At 37.9% G+C, this 13768-nt stretch overlaps 1 protein-coding gene across 2 annotated transcripts in view; it reads right to left on the reverse strand.

The window, feature by feature from the left end:
* Positions 1-13768, reverse strand: part of Dcc (DCC netrin 1 receptor) — a 1119339-nt gene that overhangs the window by 788310 nt on the left and 317261 nt on the right.

Here is a 13768-nt window from a genome sequence, read left to right on the forward strand (position 1 = left end):
TCACTGGGCCAAGGAGATGCTCAGATATCTGGTTGAACACGGTTTTGATATATTTGTGTGTTTCTAGACTTAATTAGTATTTGGATTAATAGTCTAAATAAAGTAGCTCACCCTCGTTACCCTGTGTGAGCATCAACCAAAACAGAGTGGCTGAACAGAAGCCAAAGAAAGAAGAAGATTCGTTCCCTTTTCAACTGCATGCTTGAATTGAAATATCAATGTCTGCCTGCTTTCTGTAGTCCTCGTCGTAGAGCTTCCAATTAACACAGCAATGTGCACCACCAGCTCTATCTAGTATCAGGTTTTAGAATATCTTGACCTCTACAACGGCAGTTGCTGAAACTGTATAATAAATCTGCTGTAATGTTATGTTGCACAGGAGAACCATGATTAATAGAAGATTCCCTGACTCACTTTGGACTTGGTATTTTGATGTATTTGGGGCAATATCCAGCTAACATATATAACTAAGTCAAGGTGTGTACAATGGATGAGGCTTTGGTAATCCCGTGAAAAATGCCCAGTTTGGCTCTCTGAATATGACACGTCACAGGTGACAAGCCCCACCCAGGTGCACAGCCATTGTCACGGTGCTTTAGTTAGTCTTCAGGGTGGAGTTTAGAACCCAATATTTCCAAGCACTCTGGGAGGCATCCCAACCTATGGGATAAAAATTAATGATCTCTAAATAGCATTCTACTCACTCTGTCTTCATTCAAGAAGACTATCCTCTTTCTCCTAGACCTTACCTCTTCAGAGAAAGGACATTAACAATAAAATTCAGTCTTTTATAATAAAGTTTAAAATTAAAGTATGGTTTGCATTAACATTTTTGGAGATATGTCTCAAATATTTATATGTAGGATATATGACCTTATAATTATAAATGGATAAATTATATTATAAAACTACAGAGACAGAAGGTGAGAACAGAAACAATACAAAGTGAGAAAAATATTGACAATTTTAAGAATCTATGAGGTAGGGTTCTAATTATTCATTGTATTTCTATTGTGATTCTTATGTTCTATTTTTTAATACATGAATCATTCTAATTAAATTTTTTACACAAAATAAAAAAAATTCAGTCCTGGACAGATTTTTCTTCTTACACTTTTATACCCATGACGTCCTATTCTCTTGACTTTTCCTTCCATGGAAAGTAAGCTTCATTATAACCTCTTCTAAAAATGGAGCATGGAAAGGAAACATAGCAATGAAAATGAAGGCTAACATCACTAGGGATTAGCATAGATACAATGAATTCCTTCCCATTATGAGATTACAAAAGCACACTTTATCTCCACTATGGAAGAAATGCAAAAGAAAAAAATGCAACAAAATTTAAGCTCAGTCAAAGTACAGAATAAACTTTAGGTAGACTAAATTATGGTACATCTTACAAAATTCCTGACTAATACTCCCTTGAAATTATCAAATCTTGAAAAAGCCAAATGGATTGAGATATTATGATTGGTAATAGGAAAAGCATGAAATATATGTTTACTTTAATTTAATAAAAGGTCATTGATTTCTTAAAAGGTCAAATCCAAACAGAATCTCGTTTCCAGTTTAAAAATGAGAGTGTTTTCCACCATAATTGTCGCTGTCTCTCTCTAATGCATAAAGAAATGATTCTAAATGCATAATGTACTCCAAGCTAATAAGCATATTTGCAAATGAATCACTGTAGGCCTCTGGACAGAGAATGTACTGTAGTAAGTCGTTAAATGGGACTGCTAATGAATTTAAGATCTATTTAGAACTTGAGGATAAAATAAAGGCTAATAAAAGAAGGAAGCAAGTGAAGAATACAAATGTAGGAAGGAAAGAATAAAAAAAGGGAAGCAAAGACAGAAAGGAAAGTAAGGTGATCATGTGGTTTTTTTATTGCTTCATTTTCCATATAAGTAGAAGTCCATAGGAAGACCCTTGCCCAATGACATGGACTTAGCTCAGGATTCCCTATCAACATTTAATGATGAGTCTGTGGAACACTGCACTCTAAAGGTATAAACACTCATATTCCCAATAGGACACCTTAAAATGAATATAAATGGAAATTACCAAAAGGTTTGGTCTAACAAAACAGAAATTCTAGTAGAAATTCTAGAAGTATTGCTGTTTGCCTATTTAGCACGTTTGCCTATTATTGGCCAGTAGGCAATTATATTATTTTACTTAAACTAGAATGTGACGTTCATTTTAACAGAGTGGTCTGTGATGAAGATCGTGCAACACACAATCTTGCAAGTGTGTACGCGAATAAAAGCTCACGCACTGACAAAAGTACATCTGGCTCTTTAAATATGCACGGAATAATAGTTCAAGGCCTCTGCTCTGTGGGATATTTGCTCCCTTTCAACCGTTTACCACCGCAAGTGCCCTGGTTAAATGGTTGCCATATGACACTCAAAAAGGCTATTGTGATTATGAGGAAAGATTCTGAGGCAAATGACATTGTCTATACTCTTTGATTTGTTCTGATTTCATTTGCTTTTTATAAAAGGCACATTGGAAAGAGATCAAGAAGCGTCACTTGGTAAAACACACAGAAACAAGGAACCACATAGAAAAAAGTCGGGTAAGTGTGGGGCATGTGCCAATTCCAAACAGACCACTTTCAAAATTGTCAAACTCCTGCTTCGTTCCTCTCACAGGATGAAAAAGTAAGCTTCCGAGCATGGCAGTGCTGATTGACAGGCAAGATCAATCTCGAATGACGGACGACGCATGCTTGAGGTCCAAGCATCTATTTTGCTGCAAGCCCAACTTTTAATCCGTAGGTGATTATTTTAGGCTTTCCCAGCATTCCCAGCAGGGGTCACTAAGCTAATGATAAATATGAGCTCTGTTGTGAGATGTAATCTCTGTTTCCCATGAATGGGAAAAGAAAGAAGCATGGTTTCAAAGACCCTCCTGGGGACGCCTTGGAGGAACCTGCAAATGCTTCTCAGTACTAAGGACAGCGCTCAACACTGAATCTAATGGCCGTGCTTCAGTGCGTTGTTCAGTGAGAGAATGGTGGCCAGTACATTCACTAGTTTCTGAGTTCATAATGAGTCTGGTATCGTATCACCAAGAAATCTACATCAGAGAGGCACCTAGGAGTGGACAGCTAACTGCTGTCCAGCAGCCATTGTATTTCAACATGAACGTAAGTATCTTGAGTGTAAAAGAGGCAGCAGAACCCCTTTTAGACATTTTGGTTTTATATTTTAAGACTTAGTCATTTTAGTCAGCTTTCATTCCAAGGCTCGCATTGGTCCCCTAGTTCTGACATTCTTCCTTATGCTTTCCTTCCTCTCAAAACAGGGAGAGTTTGACTTTGAATAGGCCAGTTTGATAGAAGACACTTAAGAGTGAAGGGCTCACTGAGACCTTTCAAGTAAAGTACATTTCAGTGCAGTTCAGCCCAGACCCCTCTCTAAAATTCAAAAGACAACAGTAGATAAGGCGTATTATATACGTTGTCAGCGGACAAAGAGAAGGTCACTCCAGGAGCCTAAACAAACTCAGAATGAGCCTCTATTATCTCTCTCACCTTTGTATTTTGCTGCAGAACACTATTTTTTTCCTGATACTTCAAGACTAGCATCTATCTCTCTCTTTTTCACTTAAGAAAATATTCATCCTCGGGATTTGGTAGGGAGTCACTTCACTGCATTTAGTTTTCTTCAGAAAGGAAAAGTATCTTTATATCCAAAAGACCTTCCCAGACTATCAGGATGCAAAGCACATGCCTGCTAGCCCCAACTGCTTTACAATATTTTCAATTTATTCCAAACGCTTCATTGTATCTACACCATTTTCTGGATTTAGTTGCTACTTATTTTCTCTGATCCTTTCCCAGAATAGAAAGCCCCTGGCAGTGGAGGTTTGATTAGGGAAGCATCAAGAGCATACCTTCTGGGAAGGGGAGTTAAAAAGTTCATGATCTTGGGTTCAGTCTAGCATACAAACACGTTCTAGGCTAGGAAGCTCTTGTCTCAAACAAATGAACAGAAGCATATTTTGTCCTGAGAACTCGATATGTATTCCCAAGTACGGGGATGGGAATGTAAACAGTATGTGTTTCATTCATTGCCAATTTTGGATGTTAACAAACAAACAAACGAAAAGCCATCATCTTTGGTCACTCCTGTTTTTAACTACTTAAAAAGATGGGATTGAATGCAAATAATTTCTTAGACATATACATTTAATTAAGACACCCCCCCCCAAAAAAAAATCAAGAGAGCAAAAAGATGAGCTCTTTGTCACTACAGGAGCATCACTTCTCAGTGGGGCCTCTAGATAATTGGGTCAGACAGCTGAAAGACTAGTTTGACTAAGCCTTCCACTGTTCGAGAAGTTCACTAAGAAAGAGAACTATTCCTCTGCCCAAGGTAGAACTTGGGGATTGTTAACGCTTTGTTTTAAACACACCTGGAATAGCTTAGAACAATCTAACTTTATTAAATTATTTATACTCCCATCTCTAAGTTTACAGTACATGCTAACACATCAGACAGTTTTCAGATGAGAAAAAAGAATGTGTTTTGAAGTAACAGCATGAAATTAAATATTTACTGTCCTCTCTTTCCCTGTATTCAGTAGTCCCCTCAATGTAACATGAATAGATATAAAAGTGCCCTTTCGTCCTCATTTCCAGCCTGCAAGCCACAGCTTATTATCTCAAATGTCATTATCTTATTCTCAGCAGCCTCGGATCATGTATTTAGTCCTGCTTCATTTGGATACAATCGAAAATTAGAACAAGCATGGGGGGTTGAGAGGGGTCCTCTCTGGAAGCTTTCAAATCTATGAAATTCCAGGAAGCTGTCAAGAACTTTGCTAATTTCCCATTCTCTGCCAACCTCTATCTCAAAAAATAAATATGTAACAAATGCAGACATCCTGCGTGACATTTCAGTAGGTTGGCAACCTTAGCGGCTTTGATCGATTCATTCATTTTTCCCCACTCATTCAGGAAAGAAAAATAGTGGGAATATGGGGTGTTCAAAAGACACCCCTTAATGAATGTGTTGAGCAGTAACATGTCTTCTTTGAGGAAACTGGCACGTCCTCAGTGTGGCATTGTTCACTTTGAAGTGGTTTTTCATTGTTCTAGAAGCCTCCACCAGGGCGACAGACAGATGACCTATCAAAGGCTCTGCCTTTGTCTTCCCATCTCCTTCCCACCCCTCATTTCTTCTTGTTTTGAACAGACACAATCTGCTCGCCCTCTGGCTCTTCCTCCCCCCAGGGGTGGCAGTTGGTATGCCTGGGCCGCCCCAAAGCCAGGGGCTGCTCTGTACAGTGTGGCTGGGTCCCAATTATCCAAGGAGATGTAGTGCATAAATTAGTAGGTGGTGCTTCTAAAGCTGTCAGGGAGAAATTGTTCCTACTTCCTAAGGCTGTCATGGGGAAGGAGAAGTCTGGGGTGATCTCTGACACCCCTATTTCTTCTTCAAGACAAAGGAAGCTTAAAAGTTTTCTGCTAGGTCTGGGCCAGGAACAGGCTCAAGGTTGATCATGTTGACAAGAAGTTGAATAAATAACATAGAATTGGTGCTACATTTCCAAGATGAACTTCAGCCAAATGGTCAGCCCTGAAAACATACATACGAGTAACATGCTATAGGCTCAACAGTTTTATATTTGTGAATATATATGTAAATGTGTACACAAGTATGCATGAAATAACAATCAGGGAGGGAAAAGGGGCCATGGATATAAAGGAGAGAGGAATGGAGCCAGGAATGTAAAGAGAGAACTATTGTAGATATATTATAAATCTCAAACATAAAAGGAAATGCATGGGATTATAAGAAAACAATATCCTCCTACTGTCTCTGCTCTGGGGAGCTCTGGGCTTGTGAATAAAACTTAATGTCTTTCAACTTCCTAACAAACTCTTCTAGAAGGTTCTCCCATCACTATATAGCCTCCTCGCCTGAAACACAAATTTGCCCTCTCCCATACTATGCTTGTTAGTTAAAATCCTCCTCTCTTTTGTTCAGATTTTGACACACACAGTGTTCCTATTATGTCTTTGACATTATTTATAATCGAATGTTTTGTTAGATGGACCACCATACAACCAAATACATACCTACAAATGTTTACAGTTATGACTTAAAACATTTGTATCAAGATATTTGAGAGTTTGTTCCTTGATAAAATGTTATCTTTTTCTACATGTTATCTTGTAAATGTATACCCATGGGGCATCCATCCTAAAACTGAACATTGATGGAGTAAAAATCACCTCAAATGTGGCAGATATTATGACGTATCACTTTTGGGGATTGGAGGGAGGGAATACTGAAGTTATTTCCTTTAGACAAGTTAATTATGAGCTTTCCAAAACTTGTGAGAGTGTGTCAAAATACAGTGAGTTGAATTGGTTAAAAGTACTGCTGACGGTACATAAAATACGATAAAAGTGTCAATTGTATTATATATTTGATTGACAGAACATTAGTCATAGTTTTCCTTTCCATAACATTACTATTTAAATTACTATTTCTCTTCTTTGCTCTATTTCAAGTCGATATAAATGCTCAAGTTAGCTACCTCAGAGATGAAATTACGGCATCTTGTTTATCAAACCTGAACATATATATCAGCACATACTACAGCTTCACATTTCCGAAGTATTAGATTTGTATTTATACACCACGGAAACGAAGAGTATTATTAGTTTTTATGCCTCTTTCTTAGTCCCCTTCTATGAAAACTTGGCTGTGATTTAATATGAATGAAGTATACTAACTTTCTTAAATTGATAGTGAAGTGTTCGATCTTCCATGCAAAAAGGCATTCTGTTGTATTCTGGATCTCTTTCAAGACTCAGGCATTCTACATGGAATTGCTTTCCTGGACAGGAATTTGCTTCCCCAAGGATGAACAAGAAACAGAAACAAGCCCACTACATCTGCTGCACAGGAGAAAAATAAGACTGTGATCCCCTATGTTTGGTGGATTAAACTAAACTGTAATTAACAAAACACCATCTAGGCATAAGCCACTTAATCCCAACACTCGATATTGTTCTACCACGAAAAAGAAGAAACTATTGTGATTCAATAGATGGTATAAATCAGGCTCCGTTAAACAGTTACAACTCGCCAACTTCTGGATGACATCCAGACTCTTCAAGCACATCTGCTCCACACGCCAGCAAAATGTACAGCATCTAGTGCCGCACGATTCAACATAACAATTTAAATATTTTATATAATTAATGATATATAATTAAACTTAACATAATTACATTTGAGCTCTCTGAGGTAACTATATTATAATTAGTGGTTCATCAACAAATAGCTTTACTAAACCATCGTACAGTTCTTTCTACATTAGTAAACCAGAACCAGAAAGTATCCCTGTTATAACAAATATGACACGAACAACCACTTTAAAACATCCAGCCTTCAACTTCTGATATTAGAAACATTCTGATATTAGTCCATTTCGATCCCAAATCACATATCAATCAAAATGCTAAGGGATTTCCCTTCAGTCTTCTGCATGTTGAAAAGGGAAAAAAAAAACATTGGAAGGGATTCCATACAAAGAGGAAAGAGGACCAGTACCTTGAACTCAGGCTTCAACTCAGCCAATATAACTGTCCGCTGCCTGACTCTCTTACGAGGAACAGGAATTTGAGGCACAGGTGGAGGATGAGAATCCGAGAGGCAGTGTTGCCTATGCTATTGGAGAGAGCAGCGTGATGTAGTACAGTTCTCAAATGAGAACTGACCCTCCCTCCATGCTGATGGTCCAAAGGAATTGACAGCCACATCACAAAGCAAGTATTGACACTAAGATACTTGTTGCAGTTGACATTATCAGACATGATTTTAAGGAATACCTTTTCCCAGGATTTGAATATGACTAAAAGAACCATCTTTAACAGGCAACTCCTACGGTAGTGTACTGATGTACTTAGATACACGAGTCCTGCTACCTCTATTTCCCTCTATACATAGTTTTAGTTTCTTTGACTTTTTCAGTCCAAGAAATATGTTCCTTTATTTCCACACCTTTTCAACACTATTAAGTTATATTTATATCATTTTATGTCTCTGAGTATTTTGACTAAGTATGTATGTACTGAAAGTGTGCCTGGTTCCTGTGGAGTTAAGAGGAAGGCGTCAGGTACTCCAGACCTGGAGTTATGATTGTGAGCTACCGTGGGGGAGCTTGGAAGTGAACTTTCTGAAGGAGCAGTAGGTACTCTTGACACTGAGCCATTTCATAAGCAGCAAACGCATCCACATCCATATTAGATATCAAATAAACTTTCAGGTTATAGTGGGAAAACAACTGTCTCCTGCCATTGCCACACTCAAATGCAATGATAATTTCTGGAGTATCCACGTAACCACTTTCCCCTGTCAACCATCCTTCTTTTGTTCTCACCTTTCCCCTTCCTTTCCATGTTTATGAGTAAGATGTTTGTCCTCAACGTTCTAAGTTATCGTCATTTGCTTTGGATGTGTGTTTATTTTTATTAATGGATTTGTGTGCTGGCCCTCTCAGTCTGGAAACTCATGTTTTATCATCATTTGCCCCTTTCTGCTTCTTTCAGGAAGCCCTCATCCTTGGGAGTTGAATCTGAATTTGATGGTTCTTTTAGTTAACCACACAGAACAGCAGCATCAGAGTTACTGGACATCAAGTGTCAATGTCTGTCTTCAGATGGAACCCCAGATGTTATCAATCAACCAGGCGGAACCCCAGATGTTATTAGTCAAGAACTCCAAACAAACAAACAAACAAACAAACAAACCCACCAAAAACAAAAACAAAAAAACCCCCAAAACCAGAAAAATTGTTCTTGTCTGTGTCTCTTTCTAGCTTTATTTCTGTTTTGTCTTTATTATTATTATTATCATCATCATCATATTATCATCATCGTATGAGAGATAGCACTCAGATGATCTAGCACTTCTGACATGTATATTCATTCTATCAAGAATCCAATTATCCATTCCTGAGTATCGTTCTTATTCATTGAAAGATGTCTCACTTATTGTATAACTTTTTTTAAAATTTCTTTTGCTTTCAGAATATTAAGCTTTATCCTGTTTAAGTTTTAGATTTCCTCAGTTCTCCTGTATAGTTTCTATAATTGCAGGTCACATTTTATCTACCTCATTCTTACAGATTTGGATATACCTGGTGGCTATTAGATAATTTATATTAATGAATAATCAAAAAGTTCCTGAAAATATGGACATGGAAGACACATAACAACATTAGTTTCCATGTAGCTGTTTGATGAAAGAAACCCAGAGATCTTCACCTAGACCTATTGCCCCTTGGGTTTCCTACTGTCTCTCAATGAGAGTCTGAAAAACCAGTCTACATGCTTCTTCACTTGCTAGTGTTAAAAAGCAGCTGACCATGATAAGGTGGTGCTGTGTCCCATTATTCACTATGCAGGCTCCCACATGTCCTCCTGCACTTGGTCATTCTCTATTTTCACAGCTATTTTTGGGCTCCTCAAATTCTTGTCCTCTCCAAGATTTAGTATCTCTAGGAAATGGAGTTTCTCTCCTTTGCTGTCCTGAATTGGGTTTGGGGGCTCAGCTCCGTGGGCTCAGACAGGTCTGCAGATCGATCATCTGAAGTCATTCACTCTAAAGTCTTTTCCTTGTGGTTTCTGTTCCCATTTGTCTCTTTGCTCACGATCAGAGTAACTTGATTCTGCAGTTCTAAATCCGAGGGGTTTGAAGCCACTACATGCTTGGTTATCCTATTTAGTATGAAACTGTGGCCATTTATACCCACTGAGCTTCTTCCTCTGTTTTAATTTATGAAACCACTTTCTGACTTGCTAAATTTTATCTAGTTTTTTTTTTAATCTAGTTTCATTGTTTCATGGAAAGTGTGGAAGGAAATTTATAGAAGCAGAAGCAGGGTTGTCTTTTTGTTGCTGGTTTTTGTTTTGTTTTGGTTTTGGTTTTGGTTTTTGTTTTGGTTTTGGTTTTGGTTTTGGTTTTGGTTTTGGTTTTGGTTTTGGTTTTGGTTTTGGTTTGTGTGTGTGATTGTTTGTTTCTCTAGAAGTACTTCCTGTAAAGGAAACTTTATTGATGGGTGTTCTTTCACATATAGTAAAGGTCCATCAGGAATGTGGAAGTGTAGATGAACCTGTGAGGAAAAACCTCAGAAGTACCTACTAGCATGCTCATTTCTATAATAAAAGGACGTCCCAGGGAAACTTGACTCCTCTATGCATCCACAAACCTATGGAAATGATGCTGATCTGATTAAAATGAAAGGAAGCCTGGATTAAAATGAAAGGAAGCCTGACTCCAGCTTGAGTGAAGTCAGGCTACAAAAGTCTGTTACTTGATAACAAGTTACAGATACAAATATGAGTCTATATTTATAGGCTATACGTGATTGTAGTCATAGCTTCACCACACAGACTCCATGTGCAACATGCGGATATATTTATCTCATTCAAATTGACTTTCCATGGCACTGTGTCAATGTAAACCAAAGCAGTGCAGTCAGGCATGGGTTTCAACGGTCAACATTAGTTCATCTGTTCTCCAGGGCAGATAATTTTATACTGCATTTGTTTTATCTTGTTGTGGTTGTTTGACCTTGAACTGACTCAGCCTGTGACCACTATGGATTCTTCTTTTCACAAAATTCATGTGACATGGGGGTGAGACCTGAAGAAGACCTGAAGTTCTCCATTCAATCAATCTCCCATTGTGCTTGTTTTCTAGCTTCTCTGTACTGCCACGAACAGTGTTTCTCTGAATACATTTCTGTTGTAAACAGGGCCAGGAAAGAGGCAACCCCATAAAAACAATGCACTGAGGAATATTCTTGTCAGAAATATTATTATTATCTCATCAAAAGTGAGAAGAAATTAACCAATACAATGGTGAGATCCTCTCATACACTGACAATTTGATATATTTGTTGTGACACTTAAATTTGAGCCTGGTGTAGCACTAATAATGGCATGGACTTAAAAAAGTAATTCTTACGTCTTCCAGACATTGGCTAGTCTGTTGAGAGTTAGAGAGTAATAACTTCTGGGTTCTTTTCAAGTTCTAAACAATTTGAAATTGCAAGACATGGGTAGATCTTTTAATCTTTGAATATAGTGCTTTAATCTATGAAATAGGAAAGATAAAATCCAAAATACCCAGGAAGCATTCCACATGAATTTTATCGTCATTCAGTCAGTCTTTCTGAGTCTGCATTTGCTGACAGTACACACATTGGTTTAGTAATTGCATATTTTTGAAAGGCTTAAAGGATCGTCCCTCATTACACTTGAAATTTTTAACTAGAACTTTAAAATCATGCATTAGAAAGAAATGGATTGAATTCAGTAGTCCAAAAGAATTTGTGGTGCTCTAATGAAAGCAAATGTGGACGTCTTTGAGAAAGCTACATGATTGAATTCAGTCCAGTACTCTGGAAGTACGCACATGTGCAGAGGTGGCACTGACTGAGACTCATTTGTTTCCTGACTATATGAGTTCTTATTAGGGTGACTTTTTAGATTAAAATTTTAAATAGCTTAAACCAGTGAAGCATTGCATAAACACAAATATAAATGGGCCATTGGAGAATACAAATGAGCCTTCTCCACACTAGGTTAAGAGATTCGGTTAGAATCCCTGGATGCAATATGGTTTAGTCCTGCTACAAATAGGGTGCTAGCTAGATTCCTGTGAGCAAGAACATGCAGGCCTTTTTTTCCTTTATGCAAGGTCCTGGGAGATAAGCTTATGATACTGTGGATCATCATTTTCTACCAAGGTCAGTGGGTTATGTTTAAACCCCAAATAAGGATTGATTAATCTGTAGTGCTCTAAAGAGTAAAATCACTCAATGTTAGCCCATCTCATAACTGAGCCCCGTATGATAATGCTCTACGTTCTAATTGTAGTGGTGCAGAAGGTGGAGAAGTCAGATTTGGACAAATGATGAGATGCTAAACATTCCCCAAAGGCTTATGTATGATTGCCCGAAATAGAACATGGCCATTCCAGATAACTTCCTTCTTGTTCTTAAGTTGTCATTTAACCTTGTCAAATAACAGTCAGTTGTCTATTACTGAAAGGCCAGCAACAGAGTAACTTGAATAAAAAAACTGTTGATTTAAATTCTTCTGGAATCAAAAATGTTTAAAGCAGTGGTCCTCAACTAGTAGTTTACAACCCATTTGAGAGCTGAAGGACCTTTTCACAGGGGTTCCCTAAAGCCAATAGAATACAGATACGTATGTTATGATTCAGGACAGTAGCAAAATTACAGTTATAAAGAAACAACAAAAATAAGTTTATGGTTGAGGGTCAACATAGCATGAGGGGCTATGTAGAAGGGTCACAGCATTAGGAAAGTTGAAAAACACTCATGTAAAACGAAGGGGATGAGAAATGATCTTTCTTTTTAACCTTCATTTTTAAAGGTGTATCTTTATTTACAAACTCGTACGATTTACCACTTTGAAGTATAAAATCAGTGTGGTATAAGATCAGCATAAAATGAAATTTCAGTATGTTGTCACAGCTATATAACTACCACCAATAACCATTTGTATATTTTCATTTCATAGAAAAGATTCCTTGAAAGAGTCTGATGCAGATATTTACATCCAACCAATGGACAGAACCTGGTGACCCCTGTGGTTGATTTAGGGAAAAGCTGGACGAAGCTGACGAAGAGTGGGGCTGTATAGGAAGACCAGCAGTCTCAAGTAAACTAGACACCCGAGACTGCTCAGACACTGAGCCACCACCAATCAGGCAGAATGCACCAGCTATTATAAGGACTCTAACACACAGACATCAGAAGACTAGCGGGTCTTGACTCAATGAAGATGTACCTAGACCTAAAGAGTCTTCAGGCCCCAGAGAGTATGGAGATCTGGGAGGGTGGAGGTAGTGGGTGGGGACTTCCCCTTGGAGATGGGGAGGGGGATGGTGAGCAGGAAGCATAAGATGTGGAACAGTCAGAGGGTGAACCAGGATGGGGGTAAATACAGGACTATAAAAATAAATTTAAAAAAAAAGAATTCCTACTCTTTTTGTTGTTGCTTTTTAAATAGAAACAAATTTTATATATTTTTAAGATAGCATAGACATCTATTTGGGCAAAAGGCATGGATAAAGGGGTTTCTTATATAGGTTTTATTCATAGATATTAATTATACATAATTATATACTTCATCATTACACTTCTATACATATAGAATTTTACACTAATCATTTTGCCCCTGGTCACCAGTACTTGTCACCCTCCTTTCCAACTAGCTCGCCTTCTATTTCCATGTCTTCTTCTCCATGTGTATAACTCAACATTTTTCTTCCTCGTTGTATACAGATATACAATATGTGCCTTACCAGGGGCTATAATTAAGACAGTATTGTAACCTCCAACATCAACAATTTTCTGAGTTTAAATTTTCAGTCCCTATTAGCCTTCCTTTTAAAGTAGTCATGGTTTATTAAATGAAACCCTGAGTACTAGGTGTAGGTGGCTTTCTTATTTTCAGTCAGAGTGACCACAAATAACACAAGCATAGCCACTGCTCTCAGTTGTCCACCAGAACTATGTAGTGAGAAGGTACAGCATACCTTTGTTACAAAACACAGTGAAACAACATCTAAACTGTGGTAGTAGCTTATCCTCACTGACTAGCCCTGTGGCACAAAAAAGTATTATGATGGCTGCTAGAGGACACTTGGTTCCAATGCTCCTACACAGTTTGGAACTTGTAGGTAGCAATATCAATCAT

The sequence above is a fragment of the Rattus norvegicus genome, chromosome 18 (assembly GCF_021556685.1).
Source record: "Rattus norvegicus strain SHRSP/BbbUtx chromosome 18, alternate assembly SHRSP_T2T, whole genome shotgun sequence".
In the NCBI taxonomy this organism is placed as follows: domain Eukaryota; kingdom Metazoa; phylum Chordata; class Mammalia; order Rodentia; family Muridae; genus Rattus; species Rattus norvegicus.